General features: G+C 39.9%; 1 protein-coding gene across 5 annotated transcripts in view; it reads left to right on the forward strand.

The window, feature by feature from the left end:
• Positions 1–805: 805 nt before the first annotated feature.
• CLCN3 (chloride voltage-gated channel 3) overlaps positions 806–26,670 on the forward strand; it is a 517,267-nt gene continuing 491,402 nt past the window's right edge. For 2 of the 5 annotated variants that reach the window (XR_011205536.1, XM_069244205.1), the window contains exon 1: positions 822–1,040. The gene's annotated coding sequence lies outside the window, so the exon portion shown is untranslated. Of the gene's footprint in view, positions 1,041–26,670 lie in introns of all 5 variants that reach the window. The other 3 variants (XM_069244222.1, XM_069244251.1, XM_069244242.1) reach the window with 3 other exon arrangements.

The raw sequence follows: 26,670 nt of genomic DNA on the forward strand, positions 1-26,670 counted from the left end.
ACCCCAAGCGAAAACAAGCATTGACAAAGCCAAAGACTGCCACCTTTCACAGAAAAAAAAATACTGCCCATCTGTTCACGTTTTAAGATTCTACAAAAGGCCCATACATGATATTTATGTAGAACTTTCATACATGCCAACATTTTAGAAAAGAGAAGTGGGAGATTTAAAAAAAACCATAGGAATGTAGTTTTCTTATTGATTTCTATTGAAGCAAAACATGCTATTTTAGGTGTGAGATTTAAAATATAGCTATTTTACTTCAAAATGTGATTCTCCCACCTGAATTGGGTGTGTTGGCATATATGAACTTTAAATGAAATCCTCTGAATACATTTTTAACAGAGCCTTTCTGTCTTTGGTTACTTCAATTAGCACTCTGGGGTCACTAGTGTATGCATGCCAACAGACCTGATTCAAGTGGGAGACTCTTGATTTTTTTAAGCCAAAAATGGCTTTATTTTAGATATTTCCTGACTGAAATTGATCTGCTGAAAGCGCTGCTGCTATGCTCGATCTAAAAAGGTGAGCTACAGCCACTCACGTTTAAAAGAATGCTTGCTTTTAGGAAATATACAGGTATATTATTAGCTCACTTTTGGAAGAGTACATTGCAGCAAACAATGGCCTAGGAACGGAGATAATGTGCTCTCGTGACACATATACTCTCATATCTACAAGACATTTTGAGAATAAGAAAATATGCCAGCGCCACCAAAGCCCATAACTTCCGTGAGGCCCCTATACTAAATACAGCGCTCATCACCCCAGCAACCCTATAGCTGCCTGACGCCATCACAGCGGCGACGGTTGCCACCCCATACGTAGACGGGGAGGAGCTCTGCCCAGGCCCGCCTCCTGCCGCTGCTGCCGGGGTGTGTCAGATGGTGAGACCTTCACGACAAATCCACCAGTAGCCGCGCCCCCTCAGCAGCAGCGGCCCGGGCTGGAAGCTGGCGCCGCTTCCTGTAGGCAAGCCAAGGGAGAAAGAGGATGTGGGATTACCTGCCCACGGCAGAGCAGGCGGCGCCACGGCACAGGTGAGACTATGACGGGGCGGGAGGGGCGTGCACGCCCCCACCCAGGGCTCCGTGACAGGTAAGTGAGGAGATATATAGCATACCTGCTGGCTAGGGCACCTCTGTGCGGCAGCGGGAGGAGGGGTGCTCCTCGGAGCTGCCCACAGGCCCTTCGTAGAGAGGACCAGTGGTACATCCTATCTGCTGTTTGCCCCAACTCCTCGGAGATGGGTCGTATGTGTGGTCTTGTGGAAAGAGCAGATTCTCTGAACCTTTCTCTCCCATGGTCTGTTTGTTTATCTCTAGCTTCTCGTTAGTGTTAATTTTGCATCTAATATTGTTTTTTTTCACCTGAAACCACTGCCTCTAGTAGGAATATTGCGTCCTCACTCTGGTACTGTAGTCGTCACTGTGAAAGACCTGTTAGAAGCATTACGTCGCGTCATAAACGTTTGTGGTGCCCATTCAAGTTTTAATGATCCACTTGTCAAATCTTTAATATTGTTAACGACGAATTAGATCACATGAATCGACCTACATTTTCCCTTTTTAAATTTAAAATATATTCGCTAGTCTTGCTTTACGTATGATTGTGTTCTTTCAAGTATCATCCCGACCTTTGGAGGCATAAGGTGGCTTAGTACAGCTCCCGTAGAGATTTCGCGTGGTTGGATATTAGGTCTGAATAGCTGTTCTTGTCTAGCTTCTTTTATTTGCTTTTACTCTGAGTAGAATTTCAGAATAAGTATTTTTTTAAAGATTTCCGCTTACTAATGGACCCAAGGCAATGGACCCTGGAGGTGTGTTATGAGCAGGGGGGAAGCTGCAAATCAAAACATTAACAATTTTCAGTTTATCAATCACATTCTATAGGAGTCAGTGATGAGAGTTGAAAGAAGGTTTAGTATTTGTATTCATTTCTTAGTTTCTCATCTTTATTGACCAAATCTCATTTTATGTCAAACAGCAATAAATCTGTATTAAAGAGAACAATGCATAAAATGCGTTCCATACAATTAACTTCCCTAGTCTAATCTAAAGGATGGTTCTGTAAAAAGAAAGGGTAACCAATCTATTAGAAGAACCTATAAAGAGTTCAGAAAATCATACATGTGAAAACAATGAGAAACTCAATAGAGTTTCAGAGCAAAATACGTTTCAGGCAAAGTGTCCCAGAATGAATGTAAGTGTCAAATTCAGAGCAGCTCAAAGTGAGTCTAAGAAGTATCTCGGAGAGTGTCTGCATGAAGTTCTGAAACTCTCAACAAGTGACAGTGTCAGAATCAAGAGTAAGGTCCTCTTAACAGTAATCTATGAACACACATTTTATAATAATTCAATCTTGTAACTTGTAACTTCTTTCCTCGTCTTCGCCACTGGGTCGTCCAATCAGGGTATGATGTCTTCATGAGAACAGGACAGCTTCTCTTAATTAATCTAGCTAAAGAAAGCAGCTATGAAACAGTTTATCTATCATGTTCGAATATTGCAACTAAGCTGTGTACTGGATGCCTGTTCACACCATTGCGAGAAATAGAAGAGAAAAAGTTCATGGTTTATGTAATGCATATTTGCACATCACACTTCCTTTCCCGTAATCCGTTTTCTATCACCTTTATTCATAAAGAAACATTTATTTTTTTCAAACTTGCTGTTTTATTCATTCTATGAACTTATGAACATGTGAAGATTAAAATAATAAACTTTACAAGACTGACCATTGTCAAATGTTCAACATTTTTTTAACAGTTATTCATTCATAATATATTGTTTACCAAGGTTACTAATGCTAGTCAAGTAAAATATGTGCTTAATGGTGCATTCTTCAACTAAAGCCTAAAGCCATTTTTGTCTGATGTATTTTTGACTAATAAGAAAGTACAGAAAGTTAAAAATAAATGCATTTCTTTCTTGTTTACAGGCCTACATGTTATGTCAACTTGTTTAATTCTGCACCTAATATTTTGTTATTTAAACCACCCTTCCAGTTCCCCCATCTGATGGTTTAGAACCATTACAAAATCAGATCACACTCACAGATGTATCCAGAGTTCACTCTCATCTTCTGCCGAATATCTCAGATTTTGTATTTGAGTAATTTCTATTCTTTATTGATACGTTCACTTAATTCTAAACCTTTCTTTTATTCATTTCTCTTTTTTTCTTTTTATGAATATCATTTTTATTGTCTTAATATTTGCTAGGGTAGATAGAAAACAAACCGCTACTATTAGTACTGGAACTAAGATAGCCTTGCAGATTCCTCCTCTGCTTCTTTTATCCAGTTGCCTATTGAAGGAATTCCCTTTGTAAAGCTTTGACTATGTTAGTGGTTTCTAAAGGGTCTAAATTAAGCTTTAAGTAAGAATTATTCTTTGCATAATTTATAATCTTGCTTTTGTCTGGGATATAGGTGCAACAATTTTCAGTCTTCACCATCATACAGACTCTGCCTTTTTCTGCAAGTAAAATGTCTAAAGCATAAAAGTTTAAAAATACCATTAGTCGAATTTCTACTAATTCTGTGTTTTCAACTAATTAAGCTCCGTATGTACTAGTTGGCAGTTTATCTACTATTGTTGAAAGCTTTCTAATATTTTTATTATTTAATATGATTAGTATTGCTGGCATAATAGCTGCAAATATGTCTCCCACTAATTGTGTTCCCTCATTCACACTGCATGAATATTTATGTGCGGGTGCCATTCTTAGTTCATCTAACCTTTGTATACGATACATCTTTGGAAAGAGCAATCCTAAGTAACAAATTCCTTCCCAGTCAGCTGGCAATCTAAAATAAGCATTGTCTGCACATATAAAATACACTCCAGGTATAGTTGGATCGTCTTCCTGCACAATTTGCCATGTTCCTCCTCGTAACTGAACAACATATTCACAGTTACTGTTTCCTACTGGTGTCTTTTTACCATGAATCCTTCTTTCATTCACACATAATTTCCCTTTATGTCTCTTATCTAATTTTAATTTTGGAACAGGCATCTAACTTCTAAATTCATCTTCCCCTCTTTTCCACACATTCTTTAAAGCATCTTCCTTTTTATATGCGTTTTGTGCAAATTGTGCATTTCTCCAGGGGTGGCTCCTCCATGAGGGCGAAGGAGCGTCGCCCACCTGCCAGCAGCGGCAGCTGCAAAATCCTTCCAAAGAAAAGGATAATAAACCATGTTTATTATCCTTTTCTTCTAAAGGGACGGGGCCACGGGGATGACGAGTGTGAGGGGGAGTGCTCAGCACTCCCCCTCAGAGCGCATGTGTGTTTGGCTGGCCAAACACACATGCGCACAGACTCTCTCCAGCCCAGCAACACAGTTGCTGGACTGGAGAAAGTCTGCACATGCTGCCAGTCTGCCTTGAAGCACCCTGTCTGGGCGCTCCCAGCCAATCCTGACCCTGCTCTGAGCAGTGTCAAGATTGGCCGCAGGGCAGGCTGGGAGCCTGTGCCTGTCTGCAGCCAGCAGAGAGGCACACACAGAGTTCAGGTAAGTGCATTTTTTTTTTTTACATTTCATTATTTCCTCTCCCCCTGCCACCCTCCGTGCGTCGCCCCGCCCCCTTTAAAACCCGAGAGCCGTGACTGAGTTTCTCTCTATTAATACTAAAATAAAAGCTTTTTCTAGTGGATTCATTAAACACGTTAGGTTATTTTCATGAGCTTTAACAGTGTTTACAAGAAGAAAAGTTCTAAAGTAATACCAAGCTGTCTCCATTTCCCTAGCTTGTGAGTTTAGAGTTATGCCCTTCATTAGTGGAACGTTTGAAAGAACCATGCCAAAATTAGAGAAGTAGTATTCAAAGTGTCTCAGCCTTAATCCTAAACTAAAAAATAATAAACTGCATAATATAGCATGGAACAGGCGAATACGATGATACGCTACTTGTTCATCTGTTGAAGAAGGAATGTGTGCACATACATAGCAGTTCTTTGCATTAGTGGCTTTCGTATATTCTTGCACTAATGTAGAATAAACATTTGTTGAGTAATCTTCATTCATATAATCTACAAAAGAAGCCTTCAATTCATCTTCAAGTACCTGATCTAGATATTGTGTTAGTGATTGAATCTTTAGATTTTTCTGTATGTGGTGTAAAATGTATTAGTAATATGGCAAATACCAACAACACTATAAGTGTAATCTTTTTCTGGTTAAGGTACACGTTATGTAGAGTCACATCATAAAGGAATGAGTGTGTAAAGTTAATGTCTTTATCTCAATCTACTGATTTCTTTATTTATTTTCTTCTTTGTTAGTTTCTCACCCCTTTATTTACAGCCAGTATTCGATTAGTTTTCCTTAACCATACTCCGTGTTCTTCGAAAATTTTATCCTTACTCTTCTGCTGCTGCCTTGGGCCTAGGTAGTCTTCTTATCTTCTTTCAATAACTTTATTAATGTCTCAATTAAACAGTTAATTTAATGCATTTGTTTACAACTGTATTACTCTTTAGTAATTTCAAGGAGGTTCAGGCAACTCCTTATTCCAGTCAAGCAAGTCTGAGATTGGGATGCTTAGTTCTTGGCTCAAATAATATGTTCAGTCAGGTGCTGAATATCGTCAACAGGGTAGTCTAGCTCTTTAGGATCTTCTGAGTATTTGTCAATCTCCTTCTGTGTCACTTCTACCACTTGATTTTGTTTCTTTACCAGTGGTATGGAGTCAACTGGCACACTTGATTTCTTTCGATTGTAAGTATTTGGCCACTTAGCAATATGGGCGTCTTTAGTTTCTCTTGACCCAGAACTTTTTCCTTCTCCTGGATCTTCTTGTAGCTCTTCAGGTATTTCAGCTGTCACTTGAGCTTGAGTTTCTGTTTCTCCACTTTCTGTGTAAAGAGCTCCAGTGCCATTTTGTGAAATATCCATCAATTGTCTCCAGACAGGACTTTCTTGCGTTCTTGACAAGGACCCAGTATCCTGGTCTAAGGTCATAACAGCTTCAACCTGTTGAGAGACCGAATGCACCACATCAGCTAGTCTTTTTCAGTAACCAAGTACAGTTAAAACTGTCATGTTTTCAAGTGCATTTGCAAACCCAGCAGGTAATCTGATTGCTCTCCCAATGAGTATGTCATGTGGGGATAAACCAGTCTTTCTATTAGGTGTGCTTCACATGCTCTGCAATTCTAGTGGTGATGCATCCGGCCATTTCAGTGAAGTTGAAGCACAAACTTTGGCCAATCTTGATTTAATGGTTGCATTGATCTGTTCAATGATTCCAGATGCTGCAGGTCGATAATTGCATTGTAGCTTCTGTTCAGTTTGCAGTGCTGCACACAACATATTAATGATCTCACTGTTAAAGTGAGTTCCTCGATCTGGATCTCCAAAGAAACAGTCATACCGTATACCTTGGTACTAACTCTCTCAATAGTAGTCTGGCTACAGTGAAACTGTCATTTCTCCTTGTTGGATAGGCTTCCACCCATCGAGAGAAAATGCATACTATAACCAGGAGATATTCCAGCCCGTTACAAACCGGCATCTCAATAAAGTCATCAGCATTCTGTTGAAAGGACCTCCTGATCTTCCTACATAGCTCATTATAACTGGTGTTCGTTTCCAAATATTCATTTGTTGACATGTTATACATCTGTCACATAATTCTTCTCAGTGGGCTCTAAATCTGGAGTTTAACCAATTCTGTTTCAATGACCTTACCATAGAGTCCCTACCTAGATGTGTAGGTCCATGGAAATGTTGTGTCATTGGAGATAACAGCCTATCTGGTAACACTGTTCTTCATCTACTGAAATCCAAATGTCAATCTCATCCTTTCCACATCCTGCTCTGGTCTAACTCCGTTGTTCTGCTTCAGACACATTTTCCTGCATGCCTTTCAAATCCTCCCAAGCGTTGATTATTGTCAACAACATAGAATAGACAGTGTCCTCTTGAGATCCATCTGTGAATGTTCCATCAAAAGTACCAGCCACAATTGCACAATAGCTTGCTACCTCATCTGCATATCTATTGCCGACAGTGACATAACCATTGTCGCTCATGTGTGCTGCACATTTGACACCAGCAATTTTAATTGGAAGCATCAAAGCTTTCAGTAGCTGTCTCGCCTGTTCATCTTTTCTTATGGGTGAGCCAGATAAAGTCATTAACCCTCTTTGTGACCATAATTGACTGAAGTCATAGGCCACACCAAAGCCATATTGACTGCTGTATCTATAGTCACTCTCATTTGGTCGGTCAAGCTGCAAGCCCTGGTAAAAGCAATCAATTATGCAACTTGTGCTGAAGAAACTCCTTGAAGCCGTGAATATTCTATTATTTCTTGTATTGTGCAGACTGTGTAAGCTGCACTCAAGGAACCATCATTTGTCCTTAAACATGAGCCAATAACACAAAATCAGGTGTAATGATAGGCTCATCTTTTATGTCAGGTCTTGGCTTGGTGCATAACTCAGTGACATCAAGACAGTCATGTTCAAACTCACCAGATACGTTTCAGGTAGGGGAAGTAGTGTACTAGGATTCAAATCTTGAGGACGCTTTATTGTTATATTACTGGAAGCAAGAATCTGCTGCTCGTATTTTGTCAATCTAGAACTGGTCATAAATTGGGGTTTTGGTTCTGGCAAAAGAAACCTTAAACGAGTGAGGGACCATAACAGTTAAGGGATGTCCCATCACTACTATGCTTTCACATATCTCTAGGCTAGCACTGAGAGCTGCTACTGCTTTAAGACAACCAGTAAGTGTATCAGCTACAGGATCAAGTGTGACCGAAAAATAAGCCACTGGCTTTTTAGCATCACCATGCATCTGTGTAGGCAGTGAGCGAGTTCAGCCCTCTCTCTTAGTGGAAAACAGGGTACCAGTCTTAGAATAATCAGGCATTCCCAGTGCCGGTGCATGACAGAGATTTTATTTCACCTTTAGGAAAGCTCTCATACATTTGTTGACCCATGAAAATGGATGAGGCACACATCTGTGCATCAACCTCAGTAAAGGCTTTGCCACCAAGGAAAATATGGGTATCCACCTGCAGTAGCCAACCATTCTGACTTCCCTTTGTGTCTTTGGAAGACACTTTTGCAAAATTGCTTCCACTTTCTCTTCTGACACTTTCCTTGTTTCTTTCTCAATGACATGCCCCAAATATTCGACTTCTTTTTGACAGTATTACAGTCTGCTTGGGGACACTTTGTGTCCATTCTCAGCCAAATTATTCAGTAAGACAGTGGTGTCTTGTTTGCAAGATTATCTTTTCCTTGATGCCACTAGTAGGCCATCAATGTACTGGACAAAAACCGAGTAACATGGCATAAACAATGTTTCCATATGTGTCCTTAAAATCTGATTAAAAACAGATGGCTTCTCAGTGTAGCCTTGTGGGACTCAAACACTGGTAATACTTTCTCTCGAAACATGAAGGAGAATAGATATGGACTATCCCAGTGTAACAGAATTGAGAAGAAAGGTTGGCAGACATCTACAACTGTGAACCATTTTTCAGTACATGGAATTTGGTAATGTATGGTGGCTAGATTCTGTATCACAGAACAACATGGGATTACAATATCATTAAACTTTCTCAGCTCCTGCACAATCCTAAACTTGCTCTTCGGTTTTTGTAATTCCATAATCGGTGAGTTGCATGGACTCCTGACTATTTGTTTCGTAACGCCATTCTGTATCATGTATTCAATTATTGGTCTTGTTCCTGCTATTATTTCTGGAGTCATTTGATTAGATGGGGTTCTTGGGGAAAATGGCATTTGGTTTAACATTTATTCAGACTTGCTCTACCCCGTTTAATTGTCCAATATCTTTTCCTGTGAAGTACCATACTTCTGGATTCATTGTCTCTTTTAAATTTGGTGGTAAGTCATCTACAATCAGCATTGGGTAAAGCCTTACTGTTTCTTGTTGAGCCAATTTGAACTCAACATCCTCATCACGGGTCTAATATTTGACCCCCATTTGGCGTACAATTTAGTATACACAATAAGTCCTATCCCAGTAGGTTCACAGGACTTGAATCACAAAGAACAAACTGATGATTTTTTTTCAGGTAAGCCTATTTTAGGCTGTGCGACCGGCCGCGTTGGAGCTCCCGTCATGCTCCGCGGCTGAACACTGGCTCGGGAAGGACGCACGCTAGAAGACAGACACGTTTATGGGCGGCGCCGCGTTACTGAACACAGAAAGACAGTTCGCCTAGGAGGCTTCAGATCCCTCGCCCCCCCTGGTTTTCGCCGTTTGTGAATTTGAGAACTCTCCCTCTGATATTGTAACCTCGGATAGTCTGGCTGTTGGTGGAGTCCGCTTTCAGTCCCAAAGAGGCTTGATACTGCATGTTTGGAGTCCTGCCCTGAGGAGAGGAGGACTGGAAACGGAGGTGAGGCGGGGGCTATGGACTGCAATACTCTTTTTCACTGAGGGAAGTTTTCCCTTTTTCAAACGGAACATGAAATAAGTTACACTGCCGTGAGCACTGCCTGGTGCTGGTACGGTACATTTTTGTACATTTTTAGCACATTAACACATTGTGAGTTCTGGAAAGCGGCTGGTTAAAAGGACACTGCCCCCGCAAAAACTTTTTTCTAGCGCAAATTTGGCATGAGGCCAGTTTTCTTTTCCAGAAGTCTGCTGCGCCGGGGGGGGGGGGGTGAGAGGAAGGGGGCAGCATGTCGCTTGTAAGGGCAAGGGCAAGGAGCAGCGCTGTATAATGCCACGATCTCCACACTATCTTCAGGGAAAAGGACGCCCTGCCTCTAGGGCTCCTAAACCTGCTCGCACTGCTAAAACAAAGCGCCCAGCCCCATCCGACAATCACCTAAATATGGATTTATCTTTAAATACCGCCCCTCCACCCACTATCGACTTAGCTCTTAGGGATACTTCTCCTCACAGATTACCGCCCTCTATGACTAGCTCGCAAAATGCTGGTTCTGACTCTCCGCTGACAGAGGCTAGGAACCCGGACTTGGACTTGGATTTTAATTTGCAGTCAATGAATAAAGTCAGCCCACCTCTGAACCAATCAGCCTTGAGCTGTAACTCCGAAGTTATTCACAGCCGGGCTCTGGATACGGGCGCAGGCTCCAAACTACTCTATCCTCTGTTTGGTGGACTGGTGAAGGGCCAAAAGGGTGGTGTTCCTGCACTGACTAGTGACACTGCCTCTGCTCTTCAGGCAAACAGCTTCCTACTGGATCTTTCCAGCGAGTCCTGCGAGTCAATTTCTGCATCAGGGATAAGCACTACAGCCTGGCCCCCCCGAACTCTTCCGTTAATGGACCCTCTGAATTGGCCCAAGATCAGCTGAACTTACAAGTGGGCTTGTTTTCTCATTCACCCAGAGACAAGGCAAGCTCCGATATCCCTTCAGAAAATGTGCTCCTTCAGATCTTATCTGAGTTAAAAGCTTTGAAAATTCCACAAATTGAGGCAAATCAGAGAACGGAATTGCAATTGAATTTAATTTCGAGTAATATACAGCAACTTAACTCACGTATTAAGGAGGTGAACAGTGAGTATCTGACCTGGAGGATGGTCATGTCTCTGTGGAACCGTCAGTGGCAAAATGTCAAGCAGATTTGTTAGACTTACAGATCTGGCTAGATGATGCTGAGAATCGCTCACGCAGATCAAACTTGAGATTTACAGGAATCCCTGAAGGGCGCGAAAATGGACAGAATGTCACAAACTCAATCACGGATCTTATCCTGCAGCATGTTCTCTCAGAACCAGTGGATAAACATTTGGATCTTACCATCATGTGGGCCCATCGGGTCCCTGTAGTACAGCCACCCCATGCAAAGTATCCTCGAACTATTCTCGTCAGTTTTGGTGATTTTCGTGTCCAGGAACACATTCTTCAACAAGCAATTAAGAGTAAAATACATCAGGTCCCTGGCGATTTCGCCTTCAAAATTTTCTCAGATATGTCTGTGGCGGCTGCACATCAGAGGAGAGAATTGAAAGGGGTGATTCCGGCATTCCAAAAAGCTGGCGGTCCGGCAGGACTTGTACAGCAGTCTAAACTTAAAGTGTTTTTTCAGGGGCATTCTAATTTAATTCATACAGTTGATGCTGCTAAGACATTGTTGCATTCAATTCAGAAGCAGTCGGGGCACAGGGAGGGGTTAGGGGGACGGGTGGTAAAATATCATTAGGAGAGGAGGATAGACTTTGCACTGGGAGGGGAAATGTTGCTTCAGAAAGGTGGAATTCACAGAGTGTAAATCAAATGCGTCATTATGGTACTTATATTCCAGTCCTTTTCGAGTCTATGGTATAGGGCGCCATGCCAAGGCACCAGATTAAGGAAGGATGGGGTCCGGGGATGGGGGTGGCCCCGGATTGCTCAGACGGGAGGGCCCCAGGCTTTGGGCACCCAAGGGTTGGGGGTGGGGGTTGGGAGGGTTGGTAGGGGGTGCAGGATCCTGGTTTTCCATACTAAATAGTAGCTGCGTGTATTTCAGAATGATTAAGGTTATAAAGGGGGTGATGTTAATTGGACCAGGCCAAGGCTCGAATTCCCTGGTGGGTTCAGATCATTCACTTCCTCTGCGACCTTCTATGCGAACTCAATGGCAAGGTTGAATTTTTCATTAAGAATAGTTTCCTGGAATGTCAACGGGTTAAATAATTGGAGGAAAAGGTCTGTAATTGAAGAAAGGGTAACTGCCCCAAATCCCTTGGTTATTCTTTTACAGGAAACTCATATTCCAGTTTAAAAAGTTGCAGGCTTCCACATGTTTAAAAAGTTGGCTGATTTTAAGGTGGTTGCTGCAACCCCAGCAGCCCATAGAGGCGTGGCGGTCTTTCTAGCTAGAGGTCTCAATGCTCGGCCACTTGACTTTCTTTGCGATCCCGAAGGACGATGGTACTGGGCGCACTGTTTAATTGCTAAAGAAAGATTTATCTTTGTTAGCTTTTATGCACCCTTGCTAGATGAACCAGCTCCTTATGTAGGATTGTTTCAATCCCTTTTGCAATTATCAAGTAAAATTATTATTGGATGGGATTTTAACTTTCTTCAGGATCCAATTTTGGATACCACTGTTAGGGGTAAGAAACAACATAAGCCTAGAGTTGCCAAAATCTTTAAAGACTATGCCAAAGTGTTGATGCTTTGTGATCCTTGGAGAATGAGCGCCAAATGAGAGAGAGTATACGTGCATCTCAACCCGGTTCAAAAGCGCCTCTCTCATTGATTTTTTTTCTTTTCTGATATCTAAAACATTGCGCTTCAAGACTCAGTCGGTGCGGCACTCTGGCTTATCTGACCATGCCTCCCTGGTGCTGGAAGTGTCTCTTTATTCGGAAGTCCCAAAGTCTCAGACTAGAAGGCGGGTCTTTAACCAACAGCTACTTCAAGATGAGGGTTGGGTACAGATTTCTAAGGACGAAAAAAGTGAATTTTTCAAACGTATTCAGGGATCTTCAACTCCGGCTATAATCTGGGATTTTCAGGGGCTTGGTAATCGCGAAGGAAGCAGCAGACAAATCTTCTCAGAGACAACAAACCAGGGCTCTGGAAGAGGCAGTGCAAAGGTGTTTAACTGCTTACCTACATGCCCCTACGGAAAACAATAGACGGTCTTTTGAATTATCTAAAAAGGCACTGGCCAACAATTTTCTCAAGAAGGTTGATATAGGATATCAGACTTATAAACAAAAGGTATATGAAGAGAGTAATTTCACAGGCAATTTCTTAGCATGGCAGGCTTGGGATCGAATTGCTGGTAATATGATACATGCATTGAGATGCCCTATCACCGGGGTTAGACATACTGACCCCAGAGCTGTGGATGAAATTATGCTACAGCATTATAGGCAAATTTACAGCAATGCTCTGGATATTGACCCTAGGTCCATTAAGGAATTCTTGTGGAAACTGGATATTCCTGGTCTTACAGAAGAAGACAGCGATGCTCTAATACAGCCATTTAAGAAGTTAGAACTCCTTGAGGTTGTCAAGAACCTCCCTACGGGGAAGGCTTGTGGACCTGATGGCTTTCCGGCTGAATTTTATAAAGCTTTCATTAAAGCATTCATTGATGATTTTTTGTCTTTAATTAATGGCCTACTTAGGGGTGGACAGATTCCCAATTCTTGGCACTCAGGGAATGTGGTTAGTTTTCCCAAAAAGAATAAGGACAGGGAAGATCCTAATGCATATCGTCCAATCTCTTTGTTAAATACAGATTATAAAATTATTACAAAACTTTTGGCTAATAGGCTCAACGTGGCAGTCAATAAGCTGGTGCATCCTGATCAAAACAGGTTCAAAGCTGGTCGGCAACTTGCAACTAATACGCATTTTTTGGCTGAGGCTCTTGATTATTTTGCTTCTAATAAAATTTCTGCCATCCTTTTATTAGATGCGGGAAAAGCATTTGATTTGGTTGTATGGGATACACTCTTTGCAGTATTGTCTAGCTATAAGGTGCCCTCTCAGGTCTCTGCATTAATTCAAAGGTTGTATTCAAACTCTGAAGCTAATATTCTTATTAATTCCACGTGTGTTGGTCAACTTCAAGTACAATGGGGGACTCGGCAGGGTTGCCCTTTATCCCCTGTACTTTTTGCTCTCTTCATTGAGCCCTTAGCCATTAAAATCAGACAAAATAATCTGATTCAACCTCCTTTAAAGTCAATGGGGAAGATTCATCTCTATGCTGATGATATCATTATGTTTTTAGATGAAGAGCGTACTTCCCAGGAAGCTGCTTTTAATGTGTTTGCCGAATTTGAGCAGATTGGTGGCTACAAGATTAATATGAGTAAGACCAATATTATTCTGTGTGTCACTTCTTCTATTAAACTGCTCCTCGAATTAAGACATTGTGTGAATGCTAGGCCAAAGAGATGCCTTGGGATTAACTTTTCAGCCGATAAAAATTAGAGTCTTTGTTTCGCCCATGTATTTGGCAAAATCAGAAGGCTCGAGCCGTATTAAGCACATTATATGCGGATATAGAAAAGGGGGGATTAGCTTTGCCCAATTTTAAAGATTATTTCTTTGCCTTTTTTGCGCATTATCTCACTAGTTTTAAAGCAGATCAATCTGTAGGTTGTGTATTCTCTAATGACTTTCGTGAATTAATATGTAAGGAGCACGATATTCGGAATCCAGCACTTTTGGTGAAATCTCCAAAACAAGTTCGCTATAAGATTCTTAAATGGCTCTTTAAGAGAAAATCAGATTTTTTAGAAGATATTCAATCCCATATTTGCATTTCGACACCCCTCTTACACAGTTCACATTACGCTCTGGCGCTCAGCTCAATGCAGACTTAGTAAGGAGATGGGAGCATGCAGGATTTAGTAAAATCGGGGATTTTCGCTTCAATGACAACTGGGAAACTCCCTTAAATATCCATATGGCTGTCAAAAATGATTTTCTTTTGGTGAGATCCTATAATACTATGCTACACAGTCTAAGGGATTTGGATATCAATGTAATCATTAATGCTCAGGCGTTAGTTTCCGAATTGGTGGATCCTCCTGGGATAAGGCTTGCGGGTGCGTGGAGAAGGCTATTGCTAGACAGGGATAAGGTTGATCTTGGGGGAAAGGCACAAAGAAAATGGGCTCGTCAGGAGGACCTCGACCTTTCAAGCGAGTGCTGGGAGAGAATTAATTATTTACATTTTTTAGTACTCAGAGGTGCGCGAACTGGCATTGAATGATATTTTTTTGTAAATGGCTATTATATCGAACCCCGCAAGCCTTATCCCGTGTGGTGCCCAGCTGCCCTGATCTCTGTTTTCGATGTAAGGCAGTAGGGGTGGCGGGTTGGATACATGTGATTGGGACATGTCGATGTATACAGGAATACTGGGATGGAATATTCAAGATGCTAACAATTATGCCTCAGGTTATTATAACTCCTAGTATTCGGTTGATGTGGTTGGGCTTCGACCCCCGAGGCAAGGCTCCCTTCTAGGTGGGAGAACTCGTTTTTATCGCCACTGTGGTTGCCAGATCTCTCCTGTTAAGAAACTGGCGATCTGAGTTATCTCCCACCCCTCAAGAATGGCTGAGCAAAATGATGCAAGTCAGAAATCAGGAAATGAGATATGCTAGCAGAATAGGAAGTGTTAAAAAGTTCTCCCTGATCTGAGGCAAATTCTTTTTAGATAATTATGGGTAAATCTGCTGTTGGTTAAAAAACCCATTGAATGAATTCGCGTAGCTACTCAGTTTCATTGTATCTGTCTAGAGCTTTCTTTCTGGGAATCATTGGGGAAGTTATTTAAGATAAGTTTCGAATTGCGATTTTTTTTTTTGGTGGATCCTGATAAAAAATTCAATAAAAAGATAACAAAAAAAGCCTATTTTACAGGAACGTCGTTATTGATTAGGTTTGAAATTTGTCTATTGTTAACACTTTCAACTTGGATCTTCTTTCCAGAGAGAGTTAGGTCTAGTATGTGTGCTGTTGTCAACAGTGAAACGGGTAGCTTCACAGTCATTCAGAAATGCCACTTGTGGCTATTAACCTCACCTTCTACAAATGGTACACTCTGGTCTACCTCTAAGACTGCACCAAGTACGCATTTTGCCTCCCCTCTCAGGCCCCGTCCTTGTGATATGCCTGAATCCAAGCTCCCATCCTCAAACATAGGAAACTGCTGAATCACATTTTGATTTTGTTTGCATTGTATTTAGATTTACTCGGGTAATTGATTTTGATTGTGTTGTGTTACCCACATTCTGTTAAACTGTAGGCGCTTGTGAGATTGCAATTAATGTAACTTGATTCAGCATTGGCTTTTTCATTTGCTCTGCAGGCACATTTTGAATTTGCATTTGATTTCCTCACTGTATTTGATTGTTTTTTATATCTATCCTGGTGCTGGCATCGTTTGAGGTGGTGTCCACACAACAATCTGACAACTTTGTGAAGTTGGAAATCCTATCACTGATGTTCCCCCAGCAGCTCCTTGGCCTACTGTATTCGATGCACAATTTGTCTGGGTTTCTATTGCGTTTGCTACACATGTCTCACTGGGCTTGATTGCTGTCATCTTAGTAACAGGTGCTGGCACAGTAAGTATGAAATGGAAGAAGTAACACCTGTAGGCATCACCACTTGATGAGTCCTTGAACTGGAACTTCTGGTATTACTTGCAGAACTACAGGCTGTATCATTACATGCTGTGACATAATCACCTGAGTTATGATAGGGTGTGGCATTGTCATTTGTATCAACACTGGCTGTGTAACAATAGACTGTATTGCTTGCAGTTGTCCAGTAATCTGATGTGTGTTTGGATCAACAGGAGCTGTAGCTACTGTTACAATATTATTTACTGTCGTATCAACACCTGCTTCATGCTGCATGTATGGTTGTAGACATCCATTTAATAGTTCCTGTAGAATTTCATCTCCTGAACCTGCTTCAGAATCTGTTTTTGGTTCAGCCTTTATTTCTGAATTTCCTTTAATCTGTTTCTTTTTAGGTTTCTTAAGTTTGTCTGACTCCTTGTTTTATTTTGTTGTAATTACAGGGTATAGTCTAGTTTATTATGGTTTTTTTCTTCACTTCTGTTTATGTTCTGCATAATTTAGCATAGCTATTTTTGTTTGTCTTTGGTACTTGTCTGTATCCCTAGCTCTTGCCATTTTTCCCAAGCACTTACAGCTACAAATTATGTGGGTTTAAGAGGTGGCTTCATCTTCCATCCCTCCATTATCCTATTCAATCCAGCTAACAGACGCCGCGCAGATTAACTCATATTTTCCTATACTAATCCACCCCTAATCCTTTTTGGATTCCTGAGTACCGTGCTACTCTCCGAAAAGCGATTCAACGCCTTGTCAGGGGTAGTAAGTGCTATATAAATACAATTACAATTTCACAAAGGATTTCTTGTGATCTGTCTGTAACTCTCAAATTAAATGATCCCCATCTAAGAACAACTCAATCAACCCTCTTTCAAGTGATCTTGCACCACTGACGAAGTCATACACATGCATCTAACCCTTCCTCAATCATCATATGATATGCAGGCGTACCTTCACGAGGTTCCACTTTACCATCTCAAACAGTAATAGTCATATCACCTCTAATAAAATTTCTGACAGTTTTGGAAAATTTAATGATTTTGAATTGAATTCAACAAATGGCAATTAAGCAGAATATGAAGTATCAATGTTTTAATTCTTTTCTGTGTACATCAAATTCAGAAAAGTCAATCTCAGCGTGGCTTTGTAATCAAATTCACCAATGACTGTGAGGCTCTTTACACTGCACAACCAATCTCAGTGCGACATGTACACCAACCGATCAATACCAGCAGAGCACAATATGACGCAACAACTCGCTCCTTGCAGCGGTTCACCCCCCTTTACAATTTGTACATGCACACGCAAAGCTTCTCTTCAACATAAAATAACAGTCTTTGTTGAGTTCTTCTAAAGTAAAATAATACAACAATCAACAACCAGAATTTAAGGTTTTTACACCTTCCAACTTTTCAACCATAAAAAGACATTTACACCCACAACAATGAAATCTTGAGCAGCAAGAAATCACATAATCAATGTAGTGTCATCCTTGCGCATTAAGCTTCACCCACAGTAATCAATATTAGTACAACCATAACACATTTTTATTGAGTTGTGCTGTCAGCAATGTCTCTTGACCTGCCCTTCAACTCATTAGCAGACAAAATTACCATAAATCATCTCTTATTTATTTCTATACCTGTCCACGGATCTTGGACTACTTATTAGTCCAATAACGTCTTTATCTTCTTTGACAAAATTGCATAAGCATCAGCAATGCAATTCAAAACATCAATAAACAAGTATTTATTAGAGCAATATAAATTCACAAATAACATTTCAACCTCTTCAAGAACTGCCCTCCTTTGATCTTCGAACTAGGGCTTCGGACAGCAGGGCACTTATCTGCCACTTTTAACTTTTGCAGCTTCTTTGTCTCATTACTTAATCATCACCTACTACCAACTTTGTTAGAGTGAAATTTCAGAATAAATAATTTGTTAAGGTTTCCACATACTAATGGTCTCTAGGCAAGGGATCTTGAAGGTGTGTCATGAGCATGTAGAAGATGTAAATCAAAACATTAACAATTCTCAGTTTATCAGTGAAAATTTTGAGGAATCGATGGTGAGAGTTGGAAGAAGGTTTAGTATGTTGATTAATTTCTTAGTGTCTCATCTTTGTTGACTGAATCAAATTTTATGTCATATAGCAAAAAATCAATATTAAACAAAACACTGCATAAAGCGTGTTTCATATAGTTAATTTCCGTAGTGTAATGTATAGGATGGTTCTGTAAAAAGAAGGGGTAGTCAGTCAATTAGAAGAGCCAATAAAGAGTTTTCAAAATTCAGAGATGTGAAAGCATTGAGAAACTTAAAGTTTCAGAGCAAAATATGTTTCTGGCAAAGGGTCTCAGAATGAATCTAAGTGTTGAATTCAAAGCAGCTCAAAGTGAGTCTACGAAGTATCTCAGAGAGTGTCTGTGTGAAGTCTGAAAACCCTCAACAAGTGACAGAGTGTCAGAACGGGGAGTAAGATTCTCTTACCGCTAATCTAGGAACACACATTTTATAATAATTCAATCTTGTAGCTTGTAACTTCTTTCCTAGTCTCAGCCACTGGTTCGACCAATCAGGTTATGATGTCTTCATGGGCACAGGACAGCTTCCATCGACTAATCTATCTAAGCAAAGCAGCTATGAAACATTTTATCTATCATGTTATAACATTGCAACTAAACTATCTACTGGATGCCGGTTCACATCATTGTAAGAAATAGAAGAGAAAAAGTTCATGGTTAGTGTAATGCATGATTTCAAACTAACCATTTTATTTATTTTATGAACGTGTAAAGGTTAAAAGAATATACTGCACACCATGGACCATTTATATATGTTCCAGACAATGTTTAACAGTTATTCATAATAAAATGGTGACCTAGGTCACTAATGTCTATCAAGTAAAATATGTGCTTCATCCAAAGCCTACAGTTATGGCTGTCTTGTGCACTTTAGACTGCTCAGAAAGTACAGAAAGGAAAAATAAATGCATTTCTTTCTCATTTTCAGGCCTACACAGGCCTTGAAAAATCTACTCGCCCACTAGCTATGGCTAGTGAGATTTGATCAGGTTGAGCCATTTTTAGGACCTACTAGTCCCTTCTGGCACATGAGCTTGAGCTGGGAAGGAACAGGTGTTCTGTTGATTCAGAAAATGAATGAGCAATAAAGATGCTCTAAATCTTGTTTTATCGTAACACATTTGCTGTCTGTTTAAGGACAGAGGTCAAATGTCCGTTTGTCTTTTTACTAAGTGCTACTTATTTTATCCTGAAAATTGGGTTTACATTTTTCCTTTTACTACAGTTAGATGATTTTGTAAAGTGAGCTGACAATCATTGTGAATCAAAAGGCTGTAGTGTGTCAGTTTACATTTAAATAGTTGGATATAAATCGTACAGATATTTCAAAATATATCAGGAATTACTAATGCACTTTTTTGTAATTCAGAAGTGTGATGCAAAGATTTAAATAAGAGCAAAAAAAATCACTTTACTTGGTGATGTCCAAAATGTTTGCAAAAACATGATTTCCAAGCATTACCCTTGGTACTTTATCTAGTTTAACAATAAAATCACGTCACTTGGATATTTTGTGGCCATTTTAATGTAAAATGTGTTGTTTAAGAATGACAGTATGCACCAACTTACGAATTTAGTTACATATTCATTAAAAGTGATAATTTTGATCCAGGAGCGATTTACATGAGCGTTGGGTACATTACACAAAGTAAAAAAAAATATAGGCACTGGGAGATTAAGTGATTTGCCCAGAAAGACAGGATGTTGAGCTAACATCGAGATTCATCGGCAGCAGAGGGGTGCAAGGAATGCAGGCAGGCTATAGCCACATGAAAGCTCAGCTTGTTATGGGCTCAAAGTTCCAACATTACCTCAAGCTGATCCAGGGCTCAGACTTGTGCCTTGCTTGAGCTTTCAGATGGTCCCCCAACTCCATAGTCTGACATGGAAATACGTAAAAAAAGTGCAACCTTTAAAATAATACTTATCACTGCTTTCTCTTTGCTCTGCAGGATCCTGCATCACTGTCGGTCTGCCCGTGTTTGGGTTAGCACTGTGACTTAAAGTGGATGTACACTTTTATTATGGTCTGATTAAATTTGTGAGTGTTTTCTCAGCTGTGAGATCAGCAAACCTGGTTTTGGAATCTTTCAACAGGGGTGTGGAATTTAATAGAATATCCACTTGTCCATGGGACAGGTTGCTTCATGAATATACTTGTCCAATAAAAAAAATCGACTTGTTCCTTTGGTGCCATGTGGTGCGGCCACAAAATATGGCAGCAATATCATTATATAAGACCTCTGATAACAGCCTCTCTGTTTTATGCCTGGGCTAATTGTACAGTAAGGCTTGAATACCAGCAATTTCCTTATTTTGCCACCTTTCTGCAGATCTACAAACTGGGGCTAGAGGTAGCGGTAAGCAATAGTTCCAGGGTTGAAATGCTCTTTTAAGTCTGTGCAAACCTACTAACTTGCATGTTTTAAGGATTTCCACCAGCTCTTCTCTAATCTTTTTCCGTATTGAAAAAGGTTTGAAATATACTTCGTCCAGGGATAGGGGAAAAAGGGGTTAAAGGGAAAATTGAAGGTAAATGCTCAACATATTTTTGCATGTGCATATCTACTTAGGCATTGTTGCTCGTGCTAAAATACAGTTCAGAAATATTTTCTAGGTGTACGATTTCCTGGTCTACTTCTGTAAATTTTTGTGAATTCATGAAATACATAAATCTGCACTAATGCAAATACATATATCATGAGCCCCATTTTGTGACTTTAAGAATTAGGCCCCTAATTACGTCTGGCGTTAACCAAGACCTTTTGTTTTTATTAAAGTTCTGTCTCTCTCTCTCTCTCTCTCTCTCTCTCTCTCTCTCTCTCTCTCTCTCTCTCTCTATCCATCTATTGACTGGCTTCACGGTGTGTGAGAATAATCTGCTCTTTTACAAGAAGCATATCTGCACACAAAGTAGTTTTGTTCAGTGACAGGAGCTACTGTTGCAATGAGTGCTTTTTGAGACCAAAAAATATTTTTGCCTTTGTCCAATGTTTGTTACAATGGTGAGGGCCCTGCAGCGCCCACAACAATGAAGTTACAAAAGCCATGTCAAAACAGGGCAAAGATTGATAAACCCCAACGACTGACCACCAATGCCAGACATATTGGCTTTGCCAATGCATGTTTATTTTCATGTTTGCCTGAATCTTGTTAAACTGGTTACACCGGTTTTCCATCATTTATATTTTTGGAAATTTCTACCAGGCATTATTACATTTACTAAATGATTCTTCAAAGAAATGGTACTTAAAATTTTACAGTGATTTAGCAAAACATTTTTTTGTCTAGTTGCATTTTTTGTGAACATTTTATTTTGAAAGCAAAGAATCGATAAATCTTGCTTTCAAGCTTCTGCAAATATTTGCATATAATCAGACAGCATTCTAGGAACATTATATGTAGCCTCATATTGTTAAACTTTGCAACCATATATACAATTTTTTTTTTTTTTTTTTTTTTTTTACTGGACTCACTGTCAGTAGTGCAGTCAAAGCTTACAACTTTTATTTAGAGAGCTTACCCTAATAATAAAAGTTATGCATCAATGAACTATAAATGCAAGTTCGAACAGCATTGACATATGGAAACAAATATTACCTCAACTGCAGACAATTCTCTTCCATGCGCCATACTTGACCCAGGGACAAAATAAACATGTTGTCTTTAACCCCACACAATATGTCCTGGGCGTCAGGCTATAGGAATTCCACATCCCTGTCTCAATGCTGCAATTTCATTTTGATTTTTCATTGGTGTCAGTACTCTAACTGATAACACATAGACATCAAGTAGTGCTAATGTTTTAACACATGCTTCACCGTTTTTTAGCACTGTGGCCCTTTCTCTGGGTCTCCCTTTTAATTTTTCATTCTGTTTGGAGTTCTTCTACCCAATTCCTATGTGGGCAATGTTACAAGCGTTCTTTGAGGGGGTAATTTTTTTTTTACTGGACTCACTGTCAGTAGTGCAGTCAAAGCTTACAACTTTTATTTAGAGAGGTTACCCTAATAATAAAAGTTATGCATCAATGAACTATAAATGCAAGTTCGAACAGCATTGACATATGGAAACAAATATTACCTCAACTGCAGACAATTCTCTTCCATGCGCCATACTTGACCCAGGGACAAAATAAACATGTTGTCTTTAACCCCACACAATATGTCCTGGGCGTCAGGCTATAGGAATTCCACATCCCTGTCTCAATGCTGCAATTTCATTTTGATTTTTCATTGGTGTCAGTACTCTAACTGATAACACATAGACATCAAGTAGTGCTAATGTTTTAACACATGCTTCACCGTTTTTTAGCACTGTGGCCCTTTCTCTGGGTCTCCCTTTTAATTTTTCATTCTGTTTGGAGTTCTTCTACCCAATTCCTATGTGGGCAATGTTACAAGCGTTCTTTGAGGGGGTAATTCAGCTGTTTCTTTCTGTTTTTGAAGCACCTTTTCTTTCCCTCTCTGGGCTTATTCAGTATTCATCTGCCTGTGTGTTACATTCATAATATTAAGCCTTGAGTTTGGTGCATTTGTGATTGCACCACTTTTTGCCTCCCTGTGGTCCTGCCACAATTAATCTCTGGGGCTCTGCTCCATCCTTCCCACAGAAGCTTTTTTTCCTGTCTGTTTAAAGGGATGTGTTTAATTCTGTTCAGTTTTCTGCCATTACCACAATCTTGCTTCCTTGAGCACCATTGCATTGAACAACAACTAATGTCCCTGGCTTTTGTAATTTCTTCTGCAGGACATATATCAATTCTTGGTACAAGGAAAACTTACTGCATATCAGTGCTTTTTTATTATAGTGAGAATTCATTAGCTCTGTCTGCATGGTTTATTTCCCCTTTCCTCCTCACTCTCAAGGGGCACTCATTTGATTTTGAGGGTCTCTTTCACTCTTTATGAAGCTTTCTTTTACACTTTCTATTGATTTCTCGCGTCCCTTTCAGTTTCTTTCTTTGTTGGCCTCATTTAACCTATTAGCTTTGTAAACCTTGTTTTAATCTCTGTGCATGTGTGTCTGTATGTATACATTTATATTTATTACATATGACACTGCCAGTGCTAACCCTAGTGTAGTTAAGGTTATGTCTGACTTTCCACTTCAGCGCCGTTCAATGAATTTACATAAACCTTAAAAATAAAAAAAAATTCACTCACTTTCCTTCATTTATGGAGGGAAAGTTCTGCGCTGATCCATTAAACAAGAAAAAGGTGAGCCCCAAAACATTGATTTTCCATTGAAAAGTTAGAAATTTACTCAGAAAACATGCTTTTTGTTTTTTGGTGTAAATCTGTTCAACGGGTTTTTGAAAAATCTGCCTTTTAAACTGTGCTGGAGGTGGTCATAAAGTAGTTCATTTCCTACGAAAGTTAGTGTTATCTAGACTGTATTGTGCCGTGGGTCTCCCACTGTATCGAAAATTGTAAACAAAAATAATGGAAACCCAGTGGCTGTGGGAGGCTTTTCTCCTGTCAGCTAGTGAAGTAGCTGGGTACATGTGATGGTACCATGGTACCTCACGGTCTGATTGGTCTGATTGGCCAGCTGCAACACCTCAACAAAATGTTGCAGTGACCATTACTGGACTTGGTGCTGAAGTCTTTTTTAATTCAAAAAGCCACAAGGATGCTTTGTAGGGACACTGACCCCAAAGTGCTTTTAGGCAGGTGGGGGGGAGCAGATAAGTGGGAGGGTATAGGACAGAGGGGCATTCCTCCGTTCCCCAGAGGTTAAAATGAAAGAAAAGTCAGTCTGTGTGTACTGCTGTACTCTCATGGGACCCAGCACAGCCCTCCAGTGAAATTCTGCTGTAATCTCATGAGGTCCACTGTGCAGGCATTCACCCCATGGTAACTCGGTACCACCAGGAGGATGCTTGTGTGTAGCGGCTCTCATGAGAGTACCACAGTGCCTGAAAACAATGTAATTAAAAAAAAAAAAAGGACAAAGTAGGTTGGATGCGCAGGGCTGAAGGTTGTGAACAGCAGGAGGTAGCTGCATGACAAGGGTTGCCTGCTGGTCCAATTGTTAGACATTTACTTGCAATAAAATACAGAAATTCAGCGGAAAAACTAAAGTTTAAACTGATGTTATAGTTTTGTGTTAGAATGAGACATGAGATAATGTTTAACAACCCAAAAAACAACCATAATGCATCAGTTATAGTTTAGTCAACTAAATATAACATGCATGCCCATTATGCATTTCTTATGGTCTCCTGTTTTATTACATTACTTATGACATGTTACCATGAAAACAAATGAGATTGTGGGCTGGGAGTTTGAGGAGGGATGTGTGCAGGGGCATGTACGAATGTCCAACCATCAATTTAGGTTGTTGTTTAATTGCTGCCTTTTGAAAGCATATAGCACACTGTGAGAATTATTGATTGATCTCATTATTAATGTAATAAATTTTGTTATTTAACTATAATCCGTGATATAATTTTACATGCTTTATCGTTGAACCAAGAGTGCTGAAAGAAGAAAACTATTGATTGTAATTTAAGTGACACAATCACAAATATACCATTCTCAGGTCTTAATATTATGACACATGAATGAGCACACATAAAAAAGCCACCCTAACAACCAAATAATCATTTTGGGATAGAGCTATTTTCACCAGTTCTGACTAGTTTACCACCCTTTTCAAGTTTGTACGGTTTACTTTATACCTAAACAAATTCTCTCCTCAAGTGATGCCTTCTGTGGAGTTGTGTAATGCTCTACATTCTTTTTTTCATTGAAAAATTACCAATGCTTGCAGCTCACTGTTAACAGAAAGCCTTATCCAAAATCTGAGAGTGGTAGCAACAGCACAGCAGGCTTGTCTCTTAGCCACCCTAGATGAAGTACTATCCTTATTGCAAAATCTTTAACCTACATATTCTAGAAATCCCATTTTGTCCTTCCTTCAAAAACAGCATGGTCCCGATTTCTCTCTACTTTATTAACCTAGCCTTCAATAAAGGCTACATCCCAAACAGTGGCCGGAAGCCACAATTAAACCTCTTGTTTGAGAGATTAAAAAAACTCACTCCCCTTCTTGGGAACCATCCATTTACCAACCTATTACTAACCTACCATTTGGAGCTAAGATATCAAGAAAATTGCAACAATTCCAGATTTATCTTGACACCTTTCATGTTTTATCCCCAATTCAGTCAGGGTACTGATCTAGACATGGACTGAAACAGCCCTTCTAGGTCTCTGGAGTGATCCTCTGACAGTGTGAACTTTTTGGATGATGGGGGGACTGTAGTCTAGTTTTGGGGGCGCTGTTAGCAGCCTTTGACACAGTGGATAATAGCATTGTATTGCATCTTTCGTCTCTCTGTCAAAGACTTTACCATCCATTATCAGCTGTTCAAGTCCTTCATGCTGGATCAGGCTCAGGTGTTGGAAGTTTGTCCATTTTTCACCAGAGTGACCAATATGGTTTCTGGGATGCCTCAGGAAATTCTGCTGTTGCTGGTACATTTAAAAAAAATATGCCCCTCCACTGTTGGAGCTCTTCCGGGACTCAGGAGTTTGTGTAGAGTCCTATGCTGATGATAGCAGCTGTATAGCAAGCTGTCTAAACATTCCTACTCCAATATAGTTCTAAAATCCGTACTAAAACAGATCAAATTTTAGATGACTTCCAGTGCTCTTTAATTTCAGTGATTCTAAAAAGGAATTTTTTTTCCCACTAAGGCAGATCATTTCGTTCTCCCTCCAGCATTCTAACAATTTTCAATCATGCTTTAAACCCTGAAGTAAAAGTAACAAAAAAACTGGACTTTATATCCATCACTGGAATGCCCTTGGCTTCTCCAAAATCAGTAGTTAAGAGTTATTATATGTAGTTGAAGAAAATTAAAACCGTCCCCCCCCCCCCCACCAAATTGATGTCTAAGAGAGCAGTCAAAACTGGGTGCATTGATAAACTCCCACTTGAGCAGGTATGCCCATGAAGCCGTTTGGAGTTCTATAATGCCCTACATGCAAGTTTTCTCCCATCTCTTATAAATCAGCTACATCTACCTTCTGTGAGTAAAAGAAAAGGAAGTTTCTTACTCTGATGGTTATTATTGTGAAGTACCCCAGGGTCTGCAATGATGCACAGTAAAACATTTTTATTGGCAAGCAGTCTTTATATCCATAGATATATTATTTTTTGTAAGAATGAATGGCAGTAAATATTTGAACTTACTCTGTGGATTATCTCCTAAAGGTGTTGCTTGCCTCAAAATATGAATCACTAGTTCACATTGTAATATCCCGTATCATATTATTTGTAGCCTGTACAATGAACATGCTTTTGTTACGGATGCTTTTTGAAAGAAAAAATATTTATTGGCCAGAGAACTGCCTGTAAACCTCTAAGATGGGATTAGGTTTGCTGACTTTGCTCTCTCACTTAGCAGCATGCGGCTTATATTATTAAGAATATGTGAGGGTTTTTTTGAGACCTTAGTTTATACCTGGTGTTCACCTCCCTTCCTCAAAGTGTT

Source organism: Pleurodeles waltl, chromosome 1_2, assembly GCF_031143425.1.
Source record: "Pleurodeles waltl isolate 20211129_DDA chromosome 1_2, aPleWal1.hap1.20221129, whole genome shotgun sequence".
In the NCBI taxonomy this organism is placed as follows: Eukaryota; Metazoa; Chordata; class Amphibia; order Caudata; family Salamandridae; genus Pleurodeles; species Pleurodeles waltl.